This window comes from Xyrauchen texanus, chromosome 20 (assembly GCF_025860055.1).
Source record: "Xyrauchen texanus isolate HMW12.3.18 chromosome 20, RBS_HiC_50CHRs, whole genome shotgun sequence".
NCBI lineage: Eukaryota > Metazoa > Chordata > Actinopteri > Cypriniformes > Catostomidae > Xyrauchen > Xyrauchen texanus.
Window position 1 is genome coordinate 2,342,519 of NC_068295.1, and position 15,404 is coordinate 2,357,922.

Genomic DNA, 15,404 nt, shown 5'->3' on the forward strand with positions numbered 1-15,404 from the left:
CAGCTCATGTTTATCACAGGTGTATTACATGTTGACTTTAAAGGTGATGTGAGCCATTCTTCCCAGTGTTTACATTCTGTCTCGTATCTCAGCTTAAAGGAATGTTCTGGTTTGATGCAAGTGTTTAGAGACTGGATAGTGATACCTGGCTTGAATGTTCTGTGGTATGATACTCCATGCGAGGTCATCATCGCTGTCGTAACGCCGCGGGTTATCAAAGAAATACGCTCGAGATGAGAACATGTGTCCTGGGATTACTGATGCACTCTAGGAGAGGGAGGAGAGAGAGAGAGAGAGGGAGGAGAGAGAGGGAGAGGGAGGGGGGAGAGGGAGGGAGGGAGAGGGAGGGGAGGGAGGGAGAGGGAGGGAGGGAGAGGGATTGAGAGGGGGAGGGAGGGAGAGGGAGAGAGAGAGGGAGGGAGGGAGGAAGAGAGAGAGAGGGAGAGAGAGGGAGGAAGAGGGAGAGAGAGAGATGTAGGCAACATCAGTACATTTGAGCAAATTATTGTTTCTATTTATTTGGATTAAGAATAGAAATATAAATGTCACTCATTCAGAATATTAAATCCATAATAAAATGGCGTACCCTGTCCTGAGCTGGTTTACGGACTCTGAAGAAGAAGACCACCAGTGACGTGGGCAGCAGCTCCCAAACAAACAGGATCACCCCAAACACCACGAATCCAGCATCCCCTAAAGTCGACTTTAAATCAGCCTTGAATTCAAATAAAACAATTCTAAGCAAAGTAGTTCATATTATAAGTAGTAGTATTATAATTTTATAAAAGCTCTTACATTGTGTATTATTTGAGCTGTAAAGTTGTTTAAATCGTTGTTTTAGGGTTTATAGGGTTATGTCATCATGGCAACAAAGATGTATAAATGGATACGTTTACACAGATGCAGTTAGTAAGTGATTTTATCGCACTAAAATCATGTTAACACACATATTGTGGCTAATCTTTTGAAACAGTATTTTAACGTTTACGGCTTTACCCTATTGACTTCCATTGTAAGTGTCTCACTGGCAGTGTTGGGTATGTTATAATAAAAAAGTAATCCACTACAAATTACTAACTACTTTTCTAAAACAATTATAATCAGATTACTTTACTGATTACTTTTGTTTGAAAAGTAACCACATTACTAATTACTTTAAGTTACTTTCTAAAACACTTGTCACAAACATGAACTCGACAACAGAAACGCAAACAGACGTACATATAAACATATGACTTCACATTTTAATTGTATTACACATAAATAATGTTTATTTTCAATATATTTTTAACCCAAGCCATTTACTTGGTCAGTAACTGTAATCTGATTACAAGAATCGAATAATCAAATGCGTTACAGTACTTTTTGTTCTTAGAAGTGATTAGATTAATGTAACTAGTTACTTTGTAATCCAATTACACCCAACACTATTCGCTGTATCCCAGATTTTATTTATTTATTTTTATTTCCCAATTCCCACTACTTAGTATGTCCTCGTGGTGGTGCGGTTACTCGCCTCAATCCGGGTGGCGGAGGACGAGTCTCAGTTGCGTCCGCTTCTGAGACGGTCAATCCGCGCATCTGATCACGTGACTCGTTGTGCATGACACCGCGGAGACTCACAGCATGTGGCGGCTCATGCTACTCTCCACGATCCACACACAACTCACCACACAACCCATTGAGAGCGAGAACCACTAATCACCACCACGAGGAGGTTACCCCATGTGACTCTACCCTCCCTAGCAACCGGGCCAATTTGGTTGCTTAGGAGACCTGACTGGAGTCACTCAGCACGCCCTGGATTCAAACTCACGACTCCAGGGGTGATAGTCAGCATCAATACTCGCTGAGATACCCAGACCCCAATTTTTGCTTTTTTAAAAGAAAAATAATTTTTATGGTAACCAACATTGTCACAAATGCTGTCGATTGAGCTTAACTTATATTAAACCCGGAATATTCCTTTAAGGTTAATGGATCGGAAATTGTTGAACAATGTCCATAATCTTAGAAAATAATTTTGACTTGTTTGTTAGTTTTTCCAGGTAATAAACATTACATTTAGTAAAAAATGAAAAGTATGTCATTGTTTACACACCCTGATGTAGTTCCAAACCCGTATGACTTTCAACCATGGAACACTACAGAAGATATTAGGCATAATAACAGCCTTAATGAAGTTTACTTAGTTTACAATGACGACATCAACACTAATCCGTTTATTTAAAGCTGAAGTACGTCATTTCTGCGACACTAGCGCCACCGAACGCAATTGCAAAAATAAACAATGTTTTCAAAAACAGCTTTCTGAATACGCCTCTCGTCTGCTGTAGTTCAAACAGTCAGATGTCAGATAGTCCCGCCCCCAAATCACACCATTGGCTGAGTAGCGTTGTTGGGGCAGGTCTAAGCGGGTCACTCAAAACAAACACCGGATTTTTTTATCAGCCACAGAGTCACAGTGTTTACAGTTTTCGAGAAAATACCTTAGTATACCTTAGCTTTAAAAACTTCCTAACATCAGCGTTCACTCTTAAGTATGCAGTAACGCAGTGTTTTATAAACGCTCCATTTTTGTTGTTGGAAAAACGCCGTTCCAGTGTGGATGAGAGGCGTAAACATATCAAAATCACTGCAAAAAAAGTGTGGACCTGGCCTAACATCCTGGCAAAAAATCTCTTTCCACAGAAGACAGTAAGTCGGATGGGTTTGGATCAACATGAGGGTGAGTAAATGATGGAGGTGTTTTCATTTTTCTCTCATGTTAATGGTCATTTGGCACGTACTTGATCTGACACATTGTACCAGTCGTAGTCGAATGAGTTGATCTTGATGTTTGCCAGTCGCGAGCACCACTAGATTGTAGCAAGCACGCAGAAGCGTACAGCAGGATCACAGTCACTCCAATTATAGTCACCTGACACACAGATGTTCCCTGGATGGGTAAAAAGAGATAAGAGACATACATGTGACCACAATATAACACTTGACTGATTTGTGTGGTCTAATTTACTCATATAGTCCAGCAATTAACTGTTAGTAACATCATAGCTCATCCGACTGTTGCCATAAATACAAAATCCTATCATTTTGGTCAGGTGTGACATCAGTGATGAAACGTCATTGTTTATCTTGTGTCTTGTCGTTGATGTTAAACCCGGCATGACGTGTCGTGCAGTGCGGTAATCACACGGAATACTTTTATGACATTTTCTTGTCTTTTTCAGAGCTCTCTAAACTATATTTATCTTTTTGTGTTCCACGGAAAAATGAAACAGGTTTGGAACGACATGAGGGTGAGTAAATGATGACTTTGGAATGACATTAGGGCGAGTAAATGATGACAACTTTGGAATGACATTAGGGCGAGTAAATGATGACGACTTTGGAACGACATGAGGGTGAGTAAATGATGATGACTTTGGAACGACATGAGGGTGAGTAAATGATGACTTTGGAATGACATGAGGGTGAGTAAATGATGACTTTGGAATGACATGAGGGTGAGTAAATGATGACTTTGGAACGACATGAGGGTGAGTAAATGAGGACTTTGGAACGAAATAAGGGTGAGTAAATGATGACTTTGGAACGACATTAGGGTGAGTAAATGATGACTGGAACGACATGAGGGTGAGTAAATGATGATGACTTTGGAACGACATGAGGGTGAGTAAATGATGATGACTTTGGAGACGATGAATTTGACATATGAGGGTGAGTAAATGAGGACTTTGGAATGAAATGAGGGTGAGTAAATGAGGACTTTGGAACAACATGAGGGTGAGTAAATGATGACTTTGGAACGACATGAGGGTGAGTAAATGAGGACTTTGGAACAACATGAGGGTGAATAAATGATGACTTTGGAATGACATGAGGGTGAGTAAATGATGACTTTGGAACAACATGAGGGTGAGTAAATGATGACCTTGGAACAACATGAGGGTGAGTAAATGATGACTTTGGAACAACATGAGGGTGAGTAAATGATGACCTTGGAACAACATGAGGGTGAGTAAATGATGACTTTGGAACGACATGAGGGTGAGTAAATGAGGACTTTGGAACTGAAATGAGGGTGAGTAAATGATGACTTTGGAACGACATGAGGGTGAGTAAATTATGACTTTGGAACGACATGAGGGTGAGTAAATGAGGACTTTGGAACGAAATGAGGGTGAGTAAATGATGACTTTGGAAGGACATGAGGGTGAATAAATGATGACTATCCCTTTAACTGATTAAATGAAACACAGTATCCATTGCATCTCGCCAAAGAGAACAAGTAGTGTCATAATGTAATAATTCAGCCGGTTTTGGATACAGACGATGGGCTCGGAAAACCAGGATATTGTCGATAGACAGAAAGCTTTCTGGATAACACTTAAAATTAAACCAGTGCCCAAGATCACTTAAGAAGTGAGGTCATATCCTTCTGGACCTTTATGTGTTTTGCCTGTAGATATGTGTCGTTTTTTGGGGCTTCAGATTTCTCAAGGATCCAAAAACCTGCAAACGGGCTTTACATACATACAGGGGTGGACTGGGTAGATGAATCGGCTCAAGATTTTACATAGAACTGGCCCAAAAGTTCTCCATAATGCAGTGGCTAATTTCAGCTTAGTCCCGGTTCTCCTGATGGCCAGTCCGCCCCTGATCCGCCCCAAAGTGTGTTGGGTAAACACGTCTCCGACTCACAGACCATTAGCACTGGATCCCCCCAGGGCTGCTTTCTTTCTCCTCTGCTCTTCTCCAGTCCGTCAAGCTTCTGAAGTTCGCGGACGACTCCTCCCTCATCGGACTCATCTCTGATGGTGACGAGTCCGCCTACAGGTGGGAGGTTGACCACCTGGTGACCTGGAGCAACCAAAACAACCTTGAGCTCAACGCTCTAAAGACAGTGGAGATGGTTGTGGACTTCAGGAAGAACTCAGCCTCACCTGCACCTGCCCCCATCACCTTCTCAACTCCACAATCGACAATGTGGAGTCTTTCCGCTTCCTGGGAACTATCATCTCCCAGGACCTCAAGTGGGAGCTGAACGGTTTGAAGTGCAGAACGACGTGATGGCGAGGAAGTCCACCCCTCCTCCCAACGACCAGGTGCTCTGTCTTACCACGGCAGATGTGAGGAAAACTCTACGTAGAGTCAACCCACGGAAGGCTGCTGGACCAGACAACATTCCTGGCAGAGTGCTCAGAGGATGTGCAGACCAGCTAGCAGATGTTCTTACCGACATCTTCAACATCTCTCTGAGCAGCCGCTGTTCCAACGTGCTTCAAGGCCACCACCATCATCCCCATGCCAAAGAAGTCTTCAGTGTCCTGCCTCAACGACTACCGCCCCGTCGCGACTTACACCCATCATCATGAAGTGCTTCGAGAGGCTCGCCATGAGGCAGATTAAGACCCAGCTGCCCCCTCACTAGACCCACTGCAGTTTGCGTGATCGCTCAAACCGCTCAACGGACGCATGCCATCACCACAACCCTCCATCTGGCCCTCACCCACCTAGACAATAAGGACTCATACGCTCAATGCTGTTCATAGATTTCAGCTCAGCATTCAACACAATCATTCCCCAGCACCTGATTGGAAAGCTGAACCTGCTGGGCCTGGACACCTCCCTCTGCAACTGGATCCTGGACTTCCTGACTGGGAGACCTCAGTCAGTCCGGATCGGGAACAGCATCTCCACCACCACCACACTGAGCACTGGGGCCCCCAGGGCTGTGTGCTCAGTCCACTGCTGTTCACTCTGCTGACTCACCGACTGTGCAGCAATGCACAGCTCGAATCACATCATCAAGTTCGCCGATGACACGCACCGCGGTGGGTCTCATCAGCAAGAACAACGAGTCAGCATACAGAGAGGAGGTGCAGCTGCTGACTAACTGGTGTAGAGCCAACAACCTGTCCCTGAATGTCGACAAAACAAAAGAGATGGTTGTTGACTTTAGGAGAGCACAAGGTGAACACACTCGCTGAACATCGACGGCTCCTCTGTGGAGATTGTCAAGAGCACCAAATTTCTTGGTGTTCACCTGGCGGAGAACCTCACCTGGTCCCTCAACACCAGCTCTATCACCAAGAAAGCCCAGCAGCGCCTCTACTTTCTTCGAAGGCTGAGGAAAGCACATCTCCCAACCCCATCCTCACTACATTCTATAGAGGGACTATTGAGAGCATCCTGAGCAGCTGCATCACTGCCTGGTTTGGGACTTGCACCGCTTCGACCGCAAAGCCCTGCAGAGGATAGTGAGGACAGCTGAGAAGATCATTGGGGTCTCTCTTCCTCCATCAAAGACATTTACAAAAACACTGTATCCATAGAAGCAACCAGCATTGTGGACTGACCCCACACACCCCTCACACAAACTCTTTACCCTCCTCCCGCCTGGCAAGAGGTACCGAAGCATTCGGGCCCTCACGCCAGACTGTGTAACAGCTTCTTCCCCAAGCCATCAGACTCCTCAATACTCAGAGACTGGTTTGACACACACGTGTCCTGAGTTGCACTTTAATTACTGTCACTTTATAACTGTCTGCTACCTCAATAACTGCTATGTGCATAGAACATTATCTCATAGTATGTTATGTTTACATTTTTAGAAACTGTCATCTTTTGCACTACTGAGTACTGGTCGGCGCTGCACTGTCTATTGTCCTGTTCATTGTCAGTAATTTGTTGTACTGTCCTGTACTTTTTGCACATGTTTGCACGTGCACTTTATATAGGTATATATAGGTAGTTTATATAGGTATTTTATTTCGTTGTGTAGTCTCATGTGGTCCTATGTTGGTCCTTTGTTGTTTTTATGTAGCACCATGGTCCTGGAGGAACGTTGTCTCGTTTTGCTGTGTACTGTACTAACTGTATATGGTTGAAACGACAATAAAAACCACTTGACTTGACTTGACTTGAAACATCAGCGCCCTCATCAAGAAAGCACAACAGAGGATGTACTTCCTGCGGCAGCTGAAGAAATTCCACCTGCCAAAATCAGTGATGGTGTACTTCTACACAGCCATCATCGAGTCCATCCTCACATCCTCCATCACTATCTGGTACGCTACTACTACTGCCAAGGACAAGGGCAGACTGCAGCGTGTCATCCGGTCGGCAGAGAAGGTGATTGGCTGCAATCTGATGTCGCTCCAGGACCTGTATGCCTCCAGGACCCTGAAGCGTGCTGGAAAGATTGTGGCTGATCTCTCCCGCCCTGGCCACAATCTCTTTGAGTCACTCCCCTCTGGCAGAAGGCTGAGGTCCATCAGGACAAAAACCTCAACAAGGCCCGGTACCCACCCTGATACTCTTCAGACGCCACCTCTGGCTCTACATGCCACTGTACTTACTCTAGATTTGCCCTCTGTACCATAGACTGTAAAAAAAAGATGGACGACGCCCCTTCACTCTTTTCCATTGGTGAGAACTGAAGCCGCCAGTGTCCCGATATGGCGCTGACATCTTGGGACTTGAGTCTGCGCAGCTGCGATTTCGGGACAAGACCTGCGCGGTAGTGAGCAGGAAGTAAAGCCGCAAAATCAAGGCCCCGCCCTCACTCTCGCTGAATCAATCGCAAGGACACGCCCCTGCACTTTTGACTTGATTATGACGGTGTGAAATAATTAATTATAGAAATTTAGATATTAAATTTAAAGCTCCAATCTCCTCAGTCCTCCGAAGATCCCGAAAAAAGTCTGTTGGTGCTTCAGTGACTACTTCAGCTCAGAGAACCTGTCAATCACAGCTGTCAATCATGATGTCACAGCACCGTTTTTATAGCATCAAATAACTAAAAACAAACTTATTTTGAAAACAAACACTTGAAATGACATCAACGTGATAGAAACGACAGTAAATGACAGAAACCATATTTGGAAAAAAAATATGTGAAGTGTAATTTAATTGTTTAGTTGGTCTCACGTCCCGTTGAATAACATGGGGAGGCGGGGTTTATGACCTATACTAGGACCAGCCACCGGGGGGCGATCGAGACATTTTGGCTTCACTTTTGAGGGCTTGTGCGGCACACTTGCTCTGTACTATTACCAGTCTGTGATTAAACCTGTTTTCTGCAACTGAATCCATCTCGTCCAGTTTCGTCACAGGTTCCTAAATTGACGATGTTACGACCACCAGCGGGAAAATCAAATGACAGAAATGTAGTTTAAATCTTGTGATGGTTATAAAAGTAGGCTACTGAACCCAGAACATTACTTCCCAACATAAAAGCCATTTAACTTTCATAATCTAAATGTTTGAGTAAAACAGGATTTGACTGGATAGTGAAAAGTGGAGGCGTTGAAAAATAAAATATGTATAATATGTATCACAGATATCACATCCTGTGTTTATATCATTACCTTGGACTCCAGGTAGATGTTGGCTAAAGACATCTTGGCGATTTTATAGAGGCACAAAGACAGCGAGATGGCGCAGAGGACAAACAGAGTGTCGTTGATGGCAACTCGCACCAGAACGATAGCCCCTGTGTTTGTCTTTGTCATCTTAACCAGCAGCGCACAGGTCAAGTTCACCAACAGGAAGAGCACACTGATGGACAGGAAGAGCAGGTACAGGGGCAGCCTGAGGACACATTCATGAACACATTGATTTCCTGAGGACAACTTTCATATTCAGAGGTCACTGAAACATAACATCAAATTCTGCTGGTGCAAAACATGCAGGAAAGTTTCACTTTTTTTATTAATAATAATAAAAGCAGCTAAAACAGATACAGTGTTTTGCATTTCGTTAATACATTTTCATATGTGAATTGCTCTGATGCATTTTGCCAAATGCAATTTTTGACACTCAAATTTAAAAGCGCCCCATTTAAACATACTGTGGACTAATTACAAAATATTGGTCTAGTTTTTCAGAGAACCCCCCAAATAAAATACAAAAATACTTCTTGTAAAAAAAAAAAAAGATAAAAAATCATTAATAATATTGTATGTGTTTTTAATCTTATGATAAACAGAAAGTTATTTTTTTTATAAAAAAAAACATTTTTGTTGTTGTTGTTGTTGTTGTTGTTGTTGTCCTAACTTTGTAAACATGTATTTCTGGTTCTGTTCATGCTACCTCACTTTGAAAAGTCTCATTTTATTCCACTAGGTGGCAGAAATCACTAGAAAAAACATATTTTCTCCATCACATTCCATCACAATATACAGATGTGAAATGTAGGGGGCGCTCTAACTCATTTTACCCCTCACAGATGTGCTCGTCCATAGACATTCAGTCTAATGTTCAGTTCAAGCACCTCCCTCAATGTTTCATTGAATATCTCGGCCTCTGAGTGGACTACAAGCTCAATTTAAGTGTCATTAGAAAGCTGAGATCCTCCCCTTTGTGACGAGAAATACAATTTTATCAGTTTAGCATGCATTTCCTTCTGGATGGCATATATTCTACTGGGTTTCTAAGATATAACTTTGGATTATCCAGCAAAGCAAGCTCACAGACAAGTAAAAAGTGGCTTATTTTATTATTGTTATTTTTTTAAACTCCCTAATGTAAAAGCAGATATTATGTTTTTGGCTACTTGTGTCTTACAGCGGCAGTTATTGGTGCATAAAGTATGGGTGTAAAAACGTACTCAGAAATTATACTTACTGTAAGTAAAAGTATGGACACTGAGTGAAAATTGTACTCAATTAAAAGTCCAAGTATCTAGCCAAAAACATACTTGAGTGAAAGTAAAAAGTATTCACATTAAATTGTACTTAAGTATTAATAAGGTAAAAAGTAACTTTTCTTCTTGCTAGAATGAAATCAAGAGAGGAGATCTTTAATCTCTCCGACGACTGTCATATTTCTCCCACAGTGGCATTCACATTATGGTCATGTTACAATAACTACATGTTTGCAAAATGATTTTTATGTGGCCTGTTGTACGTAACACGGCGATTTCCTGGTGAAATGAACACTAAACAACAACTTTTATCCTCTTTCACTCATATCACACAATGCTCTCTTATGTTCTTATGACATCTAAACACTTTTATTATAGTCCATGACTCATTTTAACGTTTGCATTACACAACCAACTACATTTACACGCTTGTTTTAAGTGTGATCATATCGCGTGGTTGCTCAACTGATAGTGTTGCATATGCAATAAAAAGGACCGGGATACGAGTCCTGAAGAGCACTCGAGTCCACAAGTTAAAATGACGTGGTTGCGTCAGAAATTGTGTTTTTTATGACATATTTGTTTTTAATGACACTATCGGTTAGGTTTAGGTTTAGGGTAGGGAGGTAGGTTTTGTTAATTTAAATCTCGATTGTACATTAACCTGTTCGGGAACATTTCACTCGCTTTTAAGCCACACAGTGGACATTTCACTTCAGGACTGCCCAGAGACATGTAATAAACCACATAATGTTATTTAGCAAAAATGGTGCCACAGTCACAGAATAATCATTGCATGGGAGAAGCCACTCACGAATTGTGCAGTCAGAGCACCCAACCCCTTGAGATGTAGAGAAACATTAAAAACATTCAAATTAAGCTTTAGCTGTTGAGCAGGCGGATGAATTCAATAAAATGCATAATTAGTATTTACTCTGATCAGTGGATATAGGCATGTGCAACATGGGCAGTCACCCAGGGTGGCATCTTGCGAGGGGTGGCACGAGGCAACAACTTTGGGGGCGTGTTGAAGCAGATTTAAGCCCAGGGTGCCAAACATTCCCATAATTTGTATTATCATTATTATTATCATTATCATTTCTGGTTTTATAGTTATTATTATAATTTATAGTTGCCTAACAAAAACAACAACAATAACAATTCAGCATATAGGGAATAGAAATTAGATATGAATAAATAAATAAAGTGTAGAAGTGTACACATTTAATTACAAAAGCCTTTTGTTTATATTTATGTATATTTGCAATGTGAATGATCATTTTTGACTTCATAACTGTTCAATCTGTAGAAGTAGCAGGCATTAAGAATCAAGTTTAGGGCAAAATCCCGTCAGAGTTTCTCACTTTATACGCAAAGTTTTGAACGAATAGATCAAATTCAGTCGGGCGGTCACATACGGTCTTGTCGCACAAATATTTTGACGTATCTGAAGCTCAAATCAGATCCGAAATTACGCCTCTGCAGTTGGTCGGAACTCCACACAGGTCTGTCATCTGTCGTTTGTCGGATGCAGTGAAAAGGCGGCAAAAACGTAATGAGTAATTTTCAAGTTTAAATAAAATTGTGAGTAAAAAGTAAATTATTTCTTTGGAAATGTAATTAAGTAATATACAAGTATTCCATTTGAATTGCACTCCAGTAAAGTACAAACCCCAAAAATAATACTTCAGTATTTTTACTCTATTTCTTTACACCCCTGCATAAAAAGGCGTTTGTGTTTTATGACTTACAGAAATCATATTTCACTTTGTTATACTTTTGTAAATATGTTTAACTGTGGTTTTAGGGCAACATCATTACCTATACAGTCACATTCATGAGAGTGAGAGCTTTCATTTGATATATGACTTGTCTATTTATGTGCTATATGAAGGACTTTTATTTTATATAAACATTTCTACCCCATTACCTCTAGGGGGCGCTAATTTTCAACGCGAATGATTTGAGGCCTTATTTTGTTATTTTAAGTAACATAAATGCAGAAGTGATGTTATCTCTAAATTCTAAGCTTTCAAATGATACCTCACATGCCTGACACGCCCCCGATAATTGACTGAAGTAGGCCATTCCTAGTTAAATATATTTAATTATTCATCTCTTACCTGTACTTTTGGAGCTCTGGTGAATATTTAGACTTTGCCTTGAAAATGACCTGTCCCAGAAAACAGGCAGCAAGTTAGTTTAAATATCACATGCATTTTTAAACCAAAGATTGACGAATTTCAATATAGATCATAACTCACAAAATCATTTCAGTTCCCTTGTCAAAAGCATTATGTTACATAATCAGATAAAAAGTATGGGGTGATTTCTTTAAAACAAAACAGACTCTGACAGCATTTCGATCATAAAAACAGATTATAAAGCAAGGTCGTTTTAGTTTTACTGCAGCCACTGACACATAACAATATTCACATGTCAACACACTGACAGGTGCCATTAAAGATGGTTCAGGCAAGTTTGAAGTGTTGAATTTACAACTTTAAGGAGCTATTTCTACATGATCTGATCCTTACAAATGACTTTTGTGTGCTACTAACGTAGTCTGGTTAAGCTTAATCGACAGCATTTGTGGCATAATAGATTTTACAAGCAAAAATCAAGGTTATATTGATGCATGTACAATAGAAGTCAATGGGCCAATTTCTGGAGAGTTTAAAGGCAGAAATGTGAAGCTTATAATTTTATAAAAGCACTTTGTGTATCAAAACTTGTGTATTATTTTAGCAGTTAAGTTGTTTAAATCGACATTTAGTCCTATTAGGGTTTGTTGACATTACATCGTCATGGCAAAGTTGTAAAATTGGCTATAAATTCACACAGATGCGGTTTGTAAGTGATTTTATGGATATACTGTATATATATATATATATATATATATATATATATTGATCCACATTATATTAGATGTCTTAAGCATTTGATACAATGTACTTATTATGTACATACATACATGATGTTGCATTGTACTTACAAATGCATACCTGCATTTAATTACATCTGTAATTACACTGTTAACCTTACCCCAAACTCTAAACCTAACCTTTACCCCTAACACACCCGTACTTCAACTTCAGGAGCAAATGTGAATCTTGTGAGAATTTTGCAGAACAACATGTAGTTACAGAACAAATACCTTGTATAGTATATACTAATATAAAGTGGGACCATATATTTTCCAAAATGTATATTATTATTATATATTAAGGCTGTCGATTTAACGCATTTATTCAGTGCAATTAATTATATAAAAATAAAAAATAAAAATCACACAATTTATCACGTCCACGGACCGTAATAAGGACTATTCCTTTCATCTGAGCAATTCAAGCTTGTAGTACCACCTGTTTTCTCCAGGGGGCAGTAAGCGGAACTCCGGCTGTATAAACAACACGCAGATTATAAAGAGAACAAACCACACTGACGTCAGACAACACAAGAGAAGAACGCGTTCTTATATTCAAACTTTGTTTATCTTGACACAACGACCTAAAAACGGCATGTTTATTAATTAATCGGCATATCATTTAATTAATTCGATTAAAAAAATTATCGATTGACAGCCCTAATGTATATATATATATATATATATATATATATATATATATATATATATATATATATATATATATACATTAGGGCTGTCAATCGATAATTTCTCTAATTATAACTTACAGTTAACCATTTTTACAGTAGCATTTTTGCATTCTTTTCCCATTAAAATTGCTTAATTTTTTTACAGTACTTTACAGTAGAATTTGATATATTTTCTTGTTAAATCTAATATAATTTTTACAGTATATGAAACAATATCTCACAGTTAACTAAGTAACAGTTTTTAACTGTAGTATTTTTTTAATTTCTTGCTTTTTAAATTAAAAAAATGTTTATTGTAGTTAATTTACACAAAGTGCTTTTATTAAAGACTAACTGGCAAAACATTTTTATAGCGTTCGTGTAAATGCACCTGACCAAATGTGAGCAGTTTCAGTTCTGTTTATATTCACACATTGTACTCCCACATATATGATTCATTTGCATATGCAGCTTTAATCACAATAAAAGAGGAAGAGCTGTTCTACTGTGGGTGAGACTCGCAAAAATGCTCTATCGTCAAACATATCCATACATTGTAATTATTTACCACCACTGTCATATTATTGATATATACAGCAGTTATCATGGATGGACAGTGTTTTTATACTGTACATATGATTATGTAATGCACATAAAGATCAAGTCATGCTTTTTGCCATTATGAGTCATGGTATTAGAAGGATGCCCACATTGTTTTGAGCTCTTTACAGACACTATCATTTAGTGTAAATGATTATGGGCTGTCACTCACACCTGACATAAATCTGTGCATTTGAGATCTGTTGGCTTCATGCTCACAAGTTATGTGGAAACTCTGGTTCCGTGTAACGTTCCTTGAATGTACAATGGTATTTCAATTGTACTTCAAAGAATATCATGCAATGGTAGGCTATTATGGTACAATATACAAAAACACATGGTACTTTTTTGTTAGCGTAATCCTGCTCTAGCAACATCTTATTCTGCATGCAACCTGTAGTCTTAAAACCAGGTTTTATAGTCATCAACTGCATAGCGCAAACACTTGATTCATTGTAACTCACCTGTGCAAAGTAAAGATTCATCAGACTCAGAGTGAAGAACTGGAGACATACTGGAAAACAGTAGAGCAGCCAGAAAGAGAACGGTCCAAGCATGTTTGCTGTCACACAGTCTCTAAAATAAAACGAGAAGAGCAGAGCACGCAGAGCTGCCCACAACAGACAGAGGAATAGAAACACAGTCTGATAGCTGAAGCGCTTGTGTCTGTAGCGCAGTACCAGCCACAGCTGCACATACACAAACGCAAAGAGCAGCATGTAGAAGATGGTGTATGCCACCGTTAGACCCAGCATCACATACGGTGGCACAGCTGGGCTGAGAGTAGGTGGTGGTGGAAGAGAATCATTCCCAACCAGGGTCTTCTCTCGTACAGTTGCCTCCATGAATGTAGAAGGAAGTCCAGAAGGGGCCTCTCCTCTTCTGTCTGCTGTGTGCAGTTTCTCCCTTTTGTGACAAAGTCTCTCCGCTCACATAAGCTGATGCCACGGCAGATGGCACGGATTCTCGAGGATAAGTCTGGAAGGGAAGAGTTGGGTGGAGGGGATTTAGGGAAAGGAAAGGAGGGAGATAGAGGGAAAGAAAGCAAGCTCCATTTCCTGCTGCAGTGTGTGTCTGTGCGCAGGGGCACATGAAGTGTATCAGCTGGCAGGAAGCTGCATTGTGCAGTGGCCAGTGAAAAGAAAGAGAGTGAGAGAGAGAGAGAGAGAGAGAGAGAGAGAGAGAGACCCGGCCCCTTTGAGACTGTGTTGACGTGCAGTACTGTACCTTTAACCCTGTACTGAATCTTCCCAAAGCTGTCAAACTCTTTAACTTATTAACAGTTTATATTTCATTCTCTTCCCACTATGGCATTTTACAGGTTTGCACATAAAAAAAATATTTTTCATCCGCAACACTATTTATCTTCTGTTGTATATTTATACAATAAAACGTGTTACATCTTTATATAAACAATCAATCCTGTTACATCTTTATATAAACAATCAAACCTGTTACATATTTATATAAACAATCAATCCTGTTACATCTTTATATAAACAATCAGTCCTGTTACATATTTATATAAACAATCAAACATGTTACATCTTTATAT

The 15,404-nt window shown here is 40.0% G+C and overlaps 1 pseudogene; it reads right to left on the reverse strand.

The window, feature by feature from the left end:
* The window catches only part of LOC127660517 (G protein-coupled receptor 137Ba-like), a 15,858-nt pseudogene extending 897 nt beyond the window's left edge, over positions 1 to 14,961 (reverse strand).
* Between the last annotated feature and the right edge of the window lie 443 nt (positions 14,962 to 15,404).